Raw genomic sequence first — 13,071 nt, forward strand, 5'->3', positions numbered from 1 at the left:
CCGCAAATACTTAAAAACGTGGCTTTTTAACCAATAATCGTTAAGCTGGTATCTGTTCCTTGGTCTGGTCGGCGCCGAGAAACCCTTTTTGGGTAGCTGTTGCGCCTTATCAATTAAATTAATAATAATAATAATAATAATAATAATAATAACATGTGTCCTTTGTTGGATATTTCTTCAAACAAGACTTCAACCATTTCTGGATATCAGAAAGAGACAACAACACAGTCCCCCTCACTGGTTTTTGGCGAATTCCCCACCCAGGGTACTCTTCTCACCATAATAATGTTTTTCGCCAAAAGATTTGAATTGTGGTGGGAGTATTTAGTAAACCAAATGCAAGACCTTGTTTTTCAGGTCTACCTAGTCCTCATTAACTCCATCTTTCAATACTGGTACATCTTTAAAGATAATAGTGTTAGGCGTAGCCTCAGGTGGTAAGTGTAAGGGTCTTCGGTGAGTGTTTCTGGGTTTGTATCTGTTCGCTGTTTTATCCAGATTTCCAGTTAAGGATCTTGTTGTTTTAACCACTTTTTGGGATGATGACAATAGACGTGGGCCATTGTAATTGGCTTCCTTATCCATGGTCTCCCAGGTATTTTTCCCATCACACACAACTGCGGATCCCACATGGCCCAATGTGGTGTTATTTTTTTGAAGTATATTGGGTTTTGTCCGTCCTTATTCTGCCTAATTTATCAGATGGATTATTATCAGATGAACATTTCTCACAAGGGGACAAATCTAAAATTGCTTTCAGGATCTGGGCAACATCATCTTTAATTTTTACAATTTCCCTTAACAGTTTTTTTTCGATTAATCCAATCTTCCAATGTAAGTCTTTGGTAACTAAAACCAGGTCAACAGAGCAGTCATTACTTATAATAGCCTTTTGTCCACCATACTGTTTATTAGGCTTTGGCTGAGATTGTTTAGTTGATTCATTACCTTTTCATTTCGATAACTGTTTACCTTTGGCTGCTGGTACAATGGGAATATCTATACCCTCCATTGAAGCCGATATTTCCAGTGGTTTGATTGATGCACAGGGAGCCACAGGGGTGTTGTGTATTGGAGTTGTTAACCTTTTATGTTGGAGTTTAATAATCAGCTCTGCTTCCTGCACAGATGGGGCCAATATAGTCTCATCAACCGCAGTAGTTAATAGCCACTAAACGTTCTTCCACATTTTCAATTTCGCTATTAATTAATCCTATTGCAGTGTTGAGGTAATTAGTTATAGGGGCCCACGTTCTTGCATTTTTATTTTTACTGCTGGAGGCAGCACCCACAAGCGTTTTCCTATTTTATGACTGAATATCTAGACTAGAAAGGTAGCAAGATGGCAAAACCATGAAATGACACAGCAGGGCAAATATGTACGTAAAAAACTCTCCTAGTCCCAGTTTCTTACCCTAGTTCTTGGAGTCTAGCACCACCTTTCGGAGACGTGGTCCAGCCTGGCCTCATTTGGCTGCTGACGGGTGCAGACGGGCCCACCCTTGGTCCGGGTGCAACCCGGGCACACCCGTGATGTTTGCAAAATCAATAAAAATGTCAAGCTAATGAGCAATGTTATCTAATCAAGAGGAAATAGACCTGTTACCTTTGCCGATTACACCAATAATGAAAATAAAACCAGTGATTGAACATATTAATGATATGTATGGGACTATAGACCCAACTGGAGTTCAGTTAGAACAACAATTAATGGAAAATAAAGATCAATCATGGAGATCCATTACGGACCTGGAACTTCTTACAACAGGAGCCCATTCGCCACAATGGACTAATGAGTACTCACCTAAAGTATTTTCTAAAAAATCACTGCAAAGAACCCAAGAATAATTCACAAGAACTGGGGCTCACCAACCAATTGAGGTACATGTAAAAATCAATAAAACAAATACATCATGTGGAAAAGAATCAAAATGACCATTTGCCAATAAAAGCTATAAAAACTGTGACCTCGCCAACATGGTCTCCTAAAATACAAATTAATATAAAAACGGAACAAGTAAGTGGAGATAATTCAAGCACTCAAGGCATGGTATGCCGGAAGAGAGCTTGGATTGCTGGGCATACAATAATAATGATAATATACAAAGTTGCACAAAAATAGCATGTAAAACAACTTCTAGTAATAGCCCTGGTAAGGGTATTTTTCTTCTAAATCTCAAAACCAATGACTCGGTGACACCTACCGACCCAGGTACTATATGGGACATCTTCTTAAAAACATCGTAACTTACATTAGAAGCACTGACTTATTAATCGAATAAGATAGATGTCCATGTAGACCTGCTTAATATTATAGCAAACCAATTTCAGAGATCGATCAAAAGCTGGCTAATTTAAATAACTTAATAACACGGGCACAATCTTATGCAGCTACAATAAATACTGAGTGTGCGTGGTGTCCAATAATTGATAAATTAGCAAAAATCCCAGAAGTCCTGACCACCTTAATTGAGGATCTAAAAACAAATGTGACTAATGCTGGTTGTAATAAAATTCCTACTATGTCTCAGCAAATTATTACAAAATGGGCCAAAGAGAGGGTAGTACAAACAAAAACACAGATTTAGTAACCAATAGTCATTCGATATTCAACAGTGAAAAGCCTGACAAGGGAAGGAAAGCTTAAAGACGCAATCTAAAATATATAGGCCAATACCTATTCACGCTCTACCTCGCACATTATTACAAACAAAAAGCTAAAGAAAAAACAACATAAATCTAGAAATAAAGTTAAACCTAATGTGGTAAATGAGCAAGATATAATGGCCAACCGGGTATCGAGGGAGGAAAGGAATAAAGGAATCAGCGAATTAGGGAATACTCAAACCAAAACATATAAAGAAAAATCGGAACAGAAGATATCCTATCCTATTTTTGATAACAAAACAATGGAAGAATGTACAAAAATGTGCCTATCCTGAAGAGATAAACCCGCCAATTAAGCAAAGGGTCATAATGACCCATAGTCCAGTAGGGAGTTGTTATTTACAAAAGCAAAATGTTGCACAAATAGGAAGTAGGTGGGTTACTGAAACCATGGGGCAGACCAAAGCAAATAGTCCACCACCAGACCCGGTATTAGCATAGCCTCTGCCCAGAACTACACCAATAACGCATTCATGTAAACCAAAAGAAAGGGAAGGAAAACCATAATCCAGTTGTGGATTGTGAAAGGCCAAGTTTAATAAATCAATCTGTGAATGTGGCTGCCACGTGCACACCAGGAAAATGGGAAGTAAGGGCTATGACAAATGATAACTATAATCTAGTTGTGGATTGTAAAAGGCTAAGGATAGTGAATCAATCTGGCAACACGTCTATTGCCTGTGTATCAGTGGATGAAAATAATCAAATAATTTTTATCCCTGAATATCAATCCAGAGGCAATCAAGATATCCTCAATCGTGGAAATATCATAAGACTTCTTAGGGCGATTCCATCTCTCGAAAGATTCCTCGACAAATGACACAGAATCAGTTACGTTTTTATCCGAATCGGACGGTAAAGAACCTACCGTGGTGACTTGGGTTTCGAATCAGCTAGTTGCAAAAGTGCTACAAGAAAAGGATTCCTTTCTAAAGTGGAGAATAAAATTTAGTAAGCCTCCACCATTTTTTTACCCAAGTCCGTTTGTGGTTTTCAAAAGCGCTTTGTAGTGATAATGGTAATACACAAGTACACTCAGTCCTGAAAAACTCAATTGGAAAAACAATAACCCCAGCGGTAAATTTACAGTTAGTAACCCAGAATACAACCCAACTTAATTTAGGCTGGTCATCAACAGCCTTGCATGGCAGTTCCTCTCAATGACATACAGAATAATCAGGAAAAAGAATGAATGCATTTAAAGGAAACCATAGAAATATGCTCATGTAACATAAATAGGATGAAAAATAAGAAATACGATACAACAAAACTGAATATATTATTTAGACATTTTCATATCATATTACTTCAAGAAACTGGTGAAACAGAGCCATTTGTAATGGAAGGCTTTACTGGCTATTTTAACTCAGCCACCAGAGTAAGAAGATATGGTGGACCAATGGGGGGCTTGGTGATATTACTATCAATTGGCTTAAAGGTTAAAAGTGAGCAGGTGGTAACAGACGATAACAATATCCTAATAGTAAAATTAAGCAATTGGAATAAATTCACCAAGGGCATACTGGTTGTGATCAATTTCTATATACACCCGGAAACAAAGGCAAGGAAATCGATGTCCCACAAATTAATATGCATATTGTCATAACTAATACATGAGGAATTGGCATGGTATATCATGATATAAGGGAATTTTGATTTGAATATGTTTTGGCCTTTTGTCATAGAAGAAAATATATTGCAACAGGATTATATATGGTCTGTTCCGAATTAAAATTGCAACCTTGATGGAAATGGAGTAAGAGGTTTGAAAGTAGTATAATATCTTGAATCCCTGGGCTTAAGGGTGTTGAAAGGGTGATTTTCTAATGACATACCACCTAAATGTACTTATCAGGCAGCAGGATTGCAATCAAGCATAGATTTTACATTAGCAACTCTATCCTTACTACAACTAATAACTTAATTTCAAATTTGGATGACAGAAGAAAGCGACCATGGCCAGCAAATAATTGAGATAGAAGTCCAATTGAAGTATCATGAAAAAGTGGGATCCCTGCCAGGCAATGAAGAAACAACTAATTATAGGAAATTGTACTGGTCAGAAGGATCATTAGAGGTGGTAAGCAAGAAGGCCTCGATTTTGGTCAAAAACTGTTTCATTGCTAAAACAGGATCTGTGGTAGACCAATGGTCGTAATTTACTGAAAAATTCAACAGTGTTCCTTTTTTCGAAACAAAAATGAATAATCGCCAATGTAATGTTCAGATAAATGATCCAACCAAAGTAAAAGTATCTAAACCATTTCGTATCCGGAAGAAAAATTGCAACAGAATTATGCGTCAATTAGGAAAGCAATCCTGGAATCTAGACCTTCAGATTAAAGCAGGGAAAATGAATAAAGATTATCGTAGGTAAACTTGGGAAGAGAAGTTAAAAATAAACCAAACACTTTGGGCTAAGGCTCTGTTCCTTAGTAAAGAAAGAAAATTCACGGGCATTCTGGAAAATGATCAATAGCTTGGACCGGGCACCAGTGAAGATTACAACTTCAACATTAACAGAATTGGCACGGGTAGAGTATCTAATAAAGCATTTCAATTATTCGAGTGAAACAAAAATATTCCCTACAGAGATCATTAGGATGTTTCAGCCACCAACTAATACTAAAGAAAATATCCGCAAAACCTTTACCAACTATCTTGTATGGGAGTGAGGCGATGCGGGGTAAAGATGCAGTGATATTAATTAAAATTGTTGCCAAGATAGTTATTATACTATGTTTAATCTACCATGCAACGCAACACAAGCCCAGTTAAAATTTGGTCTGCTAAACTAAATGATTGCACAAAAGGGATTGTACGTTAAAACCTGGAAAAGAATAAAATCAGTTAGATCAAGCCCTTTGGCATGAGGTTCAAACAAATTCTAATTCACCAGCATGGAAGTACTTAACTGAGGCAATAGAAGATTTGTCCATCGACTAACTATGGGAAAATCTTTTGACGCCAGCAACTTTTAAAAAACCCATCAATGGCTTAATGAAAAAAACATCAATGTTAATGGACAAAGAAATATTTGTATCTAGATTATAAATTAATACCTTAAACCACAGTCTTATTTAGAGTCTGGTTGGTCCCCGCAACAAAAAAGAAGGTTCATAAGAGCACGATTTGGAATTCTTCCAGGCCTTATGCATGCAATGCCGTGGCTGAGACAAACAACATCAACCTCCTGTAGACTGTGCAATCGTGGCGAAGAGAATATCACCCTTTTAATTTGCATATTCCTGGCTCTATTAGACCTAAGACGCAGATTGCTAAGGATACCTTTAACCAGCGGGACATTCGTTCATACAGACAAGCAGTGATAGCATGCCTTAAACCATCTGATATGGGATTGAATTGTATATTTGTAAAATGTATGAGGGCAGGGGAATCGAAAATGGCATATATTATGGCAAATATTATGTGGCCTTATGTAATGAAAGCTTTCTTATTTAATATAATATATGGAAAATGTTCCTTGTCGGCTCCTTATAAATGTAAATATGTAAACTATTTTTAACAATATTAGTGATTTTTAATAATAATGGTAAATTGATTTCTTTCATGATATTTTATTCTTCCTAACATTGTAAGATTTTATTTAATCAACAATAAACTAAACTAACACTCATACTGGGCGGGCCCACCTGCAAAACAAACATTTTAAAATGATAATGATCTTCATCCAATATATTGTTGGGATTCTCCATAACTATACTGAATTTTCTACTATTGATGTGAGGCAAAGTGAACGTAACACCTTGAACACTGACCTAAGATTTTGTATCCACACAGTGTTTGAATATTGACTACTATTAGAAATTCCTTCTCATTTCTCACTGGCAAACACCTTGTTATATAATGGTGAGTCACCAGCCAAATTGAGCGAGATTTAACATTCAAGATCTAAAAGGCTTAAGCCTTCTGAAAAAAATTGTATTTTGGTGCGGTACTCACGGATAATGGATGAAAATTCTTCCCATGATTGAATAAACTATTGGATAATTGTTATGTTGTTCACTATGAATTAAAAGTAATTTTATGGTCTGACTCTGAGTGCAACAAAATCACCTGTTCTGGTATAACTCCACTGTGGTGGAGTCTGAAGTTCGTGAAACATGGTGGATGTGTCAACTGACACAACTGAAAACAGCTCTAGCATTGTCCTTCATGAACATTTCCTACAGTTTGATCACGGCTTGTTATATTTTCTTTACCAAGCGAATATAATAAAGTTATTGTTCAATTAAGCTGAGTTTGGAGTCTCGTCTGGATGCTTTACCAACAGCTGTTTATGCTCACAATGTGCGCTGGTGGACAGTGCACTTGTTTTCTTTTTCATTGGATTTTGAAGCTTATTTAAAATTTAAAAAACTGATGTTCAAGTGTGTAATCAATCATGGATTAAATTCTCTACTGGATGTATTGGCTAAAAATTATTCCAGTCATTATTCGTCAATTCATAAGTGGTCCATCGCTAAAGGCGGAATACCATGAAGCCCACTCCACAGCGAATCACTTATTTTGTAGTCAATTACTCAGTGGTCCATGGAGCAGACAGTAAAATGTGACTCTTCCTTAGTCTACGTCTGGCTGGCATTTGATCTGGTAAATTGGATGGTCAAAGAATCTGCCTGGAAAATGGACCCAAGCAGGCTGTGTCCTTGCTCTAGCTCTGTTTAGCCTTTATTTGGAAAATAATCCTTCACTACTCTTTCTCTTCGAAGGTGACCTGAGGTGTCTGCTTTATGTAGATAGTCTTTTTTTTAGATTGATGATATGCTTGAACGTTTACAGACAAAAGTAGGCACCTTGTTCTCCTGGTGTGGCTAAAATAAATTAAAAGTTAATTTGGAGAAAACATGGTGCTGGTGTTTGGCAAAAAGTGCTTCTTCAAAGAAAGGTTTGAGATGGGCAATAAGGGCTCCTAATCGGATTCGGATTTGGAACCCTTGTTTCTGACCGAATCGTACACAGTTCCCAACGAACAATTTACGATGCCTGAAAACCGTTAGGACTGTCCGAATCGGTTCCGAAAGGCATTCAAATAGGTTGTGTCTTTTGGATTTGAATCGTACAGCTCTATGGACTCGGTTTCCAAGCAAGCGGTTACTATGACCGATTCGAACAGCCTTTCCAAATCGGTTTCTCTGAAACAAATTGCTTAACATCTGTCTTTGGAGGCCCATAGCAGGCCCCCCTTCACCTGGGCCCTTCTGAATCAGTGCTATGGGGTACCCATGTGACCCTCCTTTCCAACCAACCATGCACTGTGTGGCAGGCACCATGGGGAGCCTGCCACAGCGTGCATGGTTTTTCCCAACAACTCTTTTTTTCAATAGCAGCCTGTGTTCTCGTTTGGAACACAGGCTCCAATTGTAGGCAATGGGAGTCCAACTGAATCGTATCTGGAAGCATCCGAAATGCATCAAAATCGCTCGGTCGGATCTCCCCCGGTTCGAGTAGTTCGGAAAGCATTCTGGAACCTATTCGGTAGGAATGCTTTCCGGACAAGATCATAATCCCCCCCTTTATTACAGATTTCTTTCTACTGCTCCCATCTTGACAACTTATCAGGGTAGAGGAATTCAATGACCCCCCCTACATGGGTCAAAATTGTTTACTCTTGATAAAAGGGAATGCTAGAGAGGTGGGATATAAAATTAATTTGTTCCCCTCTTGGCTTAACGCTGGTGACTGCAATGAGACTTTATTAGGTCTACTCCCATGTCACTTCTAACTAATCACATGTTGTGAAATAACTTTTCAGTAGAAAATTGAAACCAATTTCTGTATTGTGTTTGTGAGCTACATTAATCCCTTCAGAGGCCGTGTGGGACCAGTCATTGTCCTATTACCCATATGAGACTCATCAAGTAAACCTTGTTATCCCAGTCTGTATTGTATGTTCCATCTTCTATATATCATCTTGAGAATGTACTATTAGTATTACAATGCTGCAAATTATGTGTTCATTCTGATGTTTTCCGTTAATCCATTTTAGAGCCTGCACAGATACCTCATGAAAACATAATTGTGAGCAATAGAAATTCCACCAGTCTTCTGGAGGTCACCTGGATTTCACCACCTGGGAATGTGGACTTGTATATTATCACACTGCAAGGCACCCTCAACATATCCAACGCCAGCGCCATCATTCAGCCTGTGACCTTCACAAGCTTACTCCCTGGAAGAGAATACAGTATCACAATTACAACAGTCAGCGGCCCTTTCATGCAGACATCAGATTCAGTGACCCAGGCAACATGTAAGTCCAGCTGACTCTGTTTACTGATTTATTATCTACAAATTCCAAGTGAAAACAATGTTATACTAAATCACAGTACTAGCACTTTCCGAAAACTCATTATCAGTAGTATTAAAGGGAAAAAAACCATCAACCATGCACGCATGCCTTATTTGCAATTTCATTTCATTTTGTAAATACATTACTGGAAAGTCTTATGTTCATGAAACATTGCTAAAGTAAATTTTTCTTTATAGTAAGTGTTTACAATGGCAAGATGGCAATATTCTACTTCACTTGATATATTGTATTAAACATCTGTCATTTCAATGGAGCAGTTACTTCAGTAGAATTATTATGTATGTTTTTCATTTTAGCTGATTTCCAGAGCTGATATTATTTACATTTTCTATTCATACCTCCTAGCATCAGCTCCACCTCTCACTGTCTGGTTTAGACCACCCATTACATAATTGCTGATTGATGACTGCCATTGGCAAAAATTCCTGCAAGAGAAAGCAATTGTCTATCACTGTGGAACCAATTTGCAAATGAAATCTGTCTCCTTATAACATACAATAGCAAGAGTATGTTGCCACTGGTATAAGATCAAGTGACACCCATAAGTGCACCACTATTTAGCTGGCGGAGATTTGAAATGTGTTTGTGATGGGGTGGCTTTGGCAGCCTCTCAGAGATTGCATTTAGGGAGGTTCAGCCGACTACATTCATCAGATTGTGCCTCATTGGCGGACACACCAAAGGGCAGACAACCCACAAAACCCCTACTGCCTGGCAGAAGTATTTTAGCCGCCTGCAACATTTGGGTATTGAATTTCGGTTTACATTTCACCATGTTTCATGTAGAATTACTCCATGATTAAAATTGTCTTGCCTTCTTGACAGAATGATTGGGGATGGGATGTGGCATAATGGCCAGAGCGGCCGAATTTGGAAATGGGGAACCAGATTTCAGTCTCGTCGCTGACTAAACATCCTTTAATTCTGAGCAACTAACTTAATTTCCCAGTGCCTTCAAAAAATATAAAATTAATATGCCCTTGTGTGATGTAACTGGTGCTCATGTAAAGTGCTCCAATACCTTAGGGTAGAGCACCCGCTATATAAAACTGCATTAACAAAAAAAACAATTGAATGCCTTTTGATTTACAGGCATAAGCCCCATACATTTTCTGAGATTAATCCTATCTGATATATTATTGTGCTTCTACAATAAGTGCATATTGAACAATTTCTGCAAAGCTAGGCTATATGGCATCAATGATTGCCAAGAAAGCAAGTGCCTCTTCCAAGTGGCATCTGTGTTGAGACATGAGTAGGAAAACATTCACATATAAAGTCTGATACAGATGTTCTGATTAAATCTGTAGCATCACAAATCGTGCACTTCCCAACCTTGTGAACCTCACATCTGAAACCAAGTTCACAATGATAGTAGTGATTACAGAAAAGCAAGGGAAATGCTAGGCATCCACCTGGTGCAGTGCTGAACACTTTTCACTGATGAATCACTGAACGTTTCATATCTACTATACTTGATAATAGCAGGGCAATGAGAATAGCAGCTGTGATAAAAACACTGTCTTTTGGCGTGCCTCGGGAAGGGATGTCTATTTAAGTGACAGGTACCAGTGTTCACTGTTATCTACCAAAGGGAAAACCTGGGGTTCCACAGGACTGTGCCACATTTGTAACAGGCCGGCGTGAATCCTCTAGGCTTGCATAGCACAAGAATGAAATAGCTTTGATCACCATCAGAGGTGGCTGAGGCTAGAGCCACCCACTTACTTCCTATCAGCACTTCATATCACATTTTAAATCAGATATCTACCAAAGGATCTTGGTAGGCCACAGAAAGACTTATTCACAAGAGAGAGGGAGAGAAGCAGATCAGTTGCTATCTCCCAGGTACAATCGCATCACAAAAGGCAACTGCTGGTGTCTGTATATCCGTTATGGATATTCAGGCAGAAAAAAAGGGGGAACATATAAAGAAAACAAGAGAAAAAAGAAAGTGTAAAGTGTCCCACTGAGGTCGAATATTAAACCTCTGACTATCTTCGGGTGATGGGATATCGAAAGATATCGGAGAAGACGCCTCACACACTTATCTTGACATGCTTCATCATAGGCATCTTTCCACACCCAGGTAAGTTCATACTCCTGGGCGGACTCAACCAAAGGATGTTATGGGAGTTCTTATATAAAATATTAACTGGCCATGCAGGGAACGATATGAGTGATGTTAAAAACACCTACATGTATACCCAAACAGTAAGTTTAATCCTAGGGTACCCGGGGTACTGGATAAAAACGTGATACAAAAGAAAGGGTTTTTTTCTGAACATTTATTCATTCAGTTTTACCCACATGAAAATGCCGACATGTTTCGGCCCACAACTTGAGCCCTCATGGTTCTGGGGCCTTCTTCAAGGCTAGAATCTCTACTCTTAAGTATCCCTGCTCTAAAATACGCATGTATTTCCTGCAACAAAGAGGCCTAATGCGCTTACCTGTTTTTCAGTCTTCCCGTAGTTTTTCTACAAGAAAAGGAAACAAGAAAAGAAATGGGTGTAGTGGGACACATTTCCCCGGTTTAATTCTAGGTGAATAACTTCCACCGTGAAATTCTCCTTTTCATGTATTCAATTAAAGCGTTCTAAAAATGTACTGTTATCCTGTACTGTGTGATAACATGAGTGACTATCCCTCGATACCTTCTACTAAAGCAGGGCTCTCAATGCACATATACTTATTAAAACGAAATCTTAATGTGACCTACAACCAGTCTCTAGTGGGTTATAGTAATTGGTGTCAAATCACAAGCATCTACTCATTTATATGCAAAACCATTGTGTTTTATCTCGTGGAGACCTTCCGGTGTCACTGTGTCTCTACTAAGGTCACCTTCATGCCGGTGGACTCTTATTTATACTCTGTATGCTTACCTACTGGGTATCGCTATTAAGCACCTTGCGGGTCAGGGAGTTTGGTGCTGTCTTATAGTCAAACACTGTGGAAGTGAATGGAACACATCATATATTGCGTGATATTGCAATGATCTCTCTACTCTCGATTCTGAAACCACCCTGTTTTTTTCTCATAACAATGCCCTTTTGCCAAATCACTCTCGTTATAGTTAGTTTTTAAGAGATATTGAAGTGTATCCACCATGTCACCACCCTCGTTCTTTCTCTTGGTTGTTTTTTTTTTAAATACAAAAAACGAGTGCCTTTCCACCTATCGCACATACCACTCATGATTGCACAGTGTTTTACTGTCCGGGTTTATCAGTTTTCCAAAGCAAACTCTGAATTGTACAAAAACGCTGTTATCTTTTGCTGAGGTCAGAACCTGCAACCACAGACGTCTCACGTAGTCTCTATCTTTGTGCCGATTTCGGTGGGTTAAAAAAACGTCCTTTCGTACATCACTCATTACCATTTGCACATCAGTCAAACGACTTACTTCATCAAAGTACAAGGCCTGCTGGTGTACCTAAGACTCCCGTCCTGCCCGCCGCCATGTGTTCTTGGCAGCGGAGCAGGGCCCTAAGTACACATTGGCGTCTGAGGTTGACGTCACTCCGTGGCGCGGGCGCCTGAAACGCCGTAATGCCCCATGGGATTTGTGGTCCCAAGCCTTCAATCAATGTTAACAAAGGGAGGAGGGGCAAAGGTTGATGGAAAGTGTAGTACAATCACTTCTGTCGCCCCAGTTTTCAATGCCTCTTTATGTTTTTATATACTTTGCCCTTGTTTCCATGAAATAAAAACAGGGCTATCTGTAACCTGCATGAATATTGCACCTTCTGAGGTGTTTTTCCGCAATTTACATCGGAACGATGGTTATGTATAAAAACCCCTTCCTCATATCTGGGTCCATATGTAAAATCCAGTTTTTTTGTTTTTTGTGGGGTCTGGTACTAAATATCTCCATTATTGGTAAAGGGATTATATGATCTGACCTATATTAAATGATAAGCCTCTGTTCATTTCCTGGTCTTTAACCCACTATCCTCCCTCTTCATAATGTCTGAGTCCTTGTGGACAATAGAGTTATTTAGGGAGCTGTTCGTTTTGGATAATAGAGTTTATTTAGGAAGCTGTTTGTTGGCGAAGATTGAAAAA

The sequence above is a fragment of the Triturus cristatus genome, chromosome 3_1 (genome assembly GCF_964204655.1).
Source record: "Triturus cristatus chromosome 3_1, aTriCri1.1, whole genome shotgun sequence".
Classification (NCBI taxonomy): Eukaryota; Metazoa; Chordata; class Amphibia; order Caudata; family Salamandridae; genus Triturus; species Triturus cristatus.